This window comes from Lepisma saccharinum, unplaced genomic scaffold, assembly GCF_977018435.1.
Source record: "Lepisma saccharinum unplaced genomic scaffold, izLepSacc3.1 HAP1_SCAFFOLD_420, whole genome shotgun sequence".
NCBI lineage: Eukaryota > Metazoa > Arthropoda > Insecta > Zygentoma > Lepismatidae > Lepisma > Lepisma saccharinum.
This window is the reverse complement of record NW_028143120.1, coordinates 192,178-193,915: the sequence shown is the minus strand read 5'-3', so window position 1 is coordinate 193,915 and position 1,738 is coordinate 192,178.

Genomic DNA, 1,738 nt, shown 5'->3' with positions numbered 1-1,738 from the left:
AGGACCAACTCTACAACGAGATTTTCATTCTCTTAAACCCCCGAATACACGAGGTTGTGCTCCGACGTGGCAACAGCGCGAACATCTGCCACCCGCCTAATTTCATGGCCGTGTGTTTAAACGGGGCTAAAGTGGACTTAAAACTTTTTCTAAATGCTTGGCTTTGCCGCTATACAGATAAAATCTTTCTAGTTCCGAGGTTCCTAATGCAGAGGTGGAAATCGTTCAAATAATTGACGCGCTGTTCTCTACTTATTTTCCCCCGACCAGATATGAATTATTAACACGACCTTGAACTCGGTAGCCGTGACAAGGTGAAATAAGCATGAGCAAAATGTATTGCTTTTCATAAATCATTACAGGAATATTGAGCCAGGGATTGCAAACAGTTACGTCGAAGTGCTGGTTGAATTTTGAATCGCAAGGAACACGCCAAATGCTCATTTCAAGGCGATTTTTCTTCTTCACTTCCTACTCAGGCGCTCGCTACAATCAAACCTCGAAAACCCACCAGAAATACACGCAATAAATTCACGCAGATCATTACTCACACATACCTTAAATGTTTCTTCTTCCGTTTAACCTAGAGAGCTGGACATATTGATTACGGTATGTGTTGGGTCACATTTTACACGAATGGAAGACTTAGTATATTCCGATACACTGGCGTACGCAGAGGGGGGAGTGAAGACTCTACAGCCCCCTGTTTGAGAAAATCAATATTTTCAAATAAAAGCAGTGAATAACTCAAAAACCAGAGTGGTAAATGCAAATTCGCCTTCAAATGTCCCCCGATTGCCGTTCTTGAGAGTGGAAAGTTTTTAATACCGTAACAGGTTCCCCTGATTAGAGAAAAGCAGCATGCCAAAAACAATAACCTCCTTCGTCGGCCGTTACTCTCTCAAGCATTCAAAGAATGCTAAGTCAGTATCAAATCAATCTTCCTGGTTGATTGAAAGTAAGTTGCTGATCAACGAGTATTAGGGAGCAATAACCAGGTGGTGGAAGAAAGGATAAGTTCGAGTGTAACGGGCGACGTGAGGTCTTTTGCTTTGGATCGAGGAACGAGAAACATCGGGGAGTTTGAGCGAGCCTGCGTAGCGCAACTCTAAGAGTCTTCTCTGAGGAACTCTTCATCATCGAATAGACAGGTAATATCCTTCTCTAAACATGTTGATCTAAACTAGAAGATATAAACCCAATTCTTAGTGTTGTGCCATTTCATGTGTGAAAAGTAACCTCTCGCCCATTACCATCAAGTTATCTGCCAAGTGCGAGTGCTCACCAGTGAGGATGAATGAATGACAAAGCTACATCAGCCAAGCATAATGGTTAGGATTCTTGGTAAAGATCCCAACGAGCAACAGTTCGTTACGTGGTAGAGGTGCTGGGATTTTCATTCGTTTCAATTTGAAATTAATGAAAATTAAGAATGTAGAACCAGGATTTCAGCCATACATTTTTTTAAAATTTATTTACGCTTGCTCAGTTACCCTTAATCAGGACAAGAACGGATGAAACTCATGATGAAAACCTTAAATCATTAACTGTTTACGTACGCATTTAAAATAGAGAATCCATAAGGCGGCACGCGTTTTTTTTGTAATGTTAGAGGTCAGAGAGAATTATTTTTGTTATGATAAATGTTGAGTTCCAATTGGAGGATGAATTAGCCACCCGAAAAATGTAAAAATGCGGAGGAAAAGAAGGTAGGATGTTGTCCTCGGTAGCCACGGGC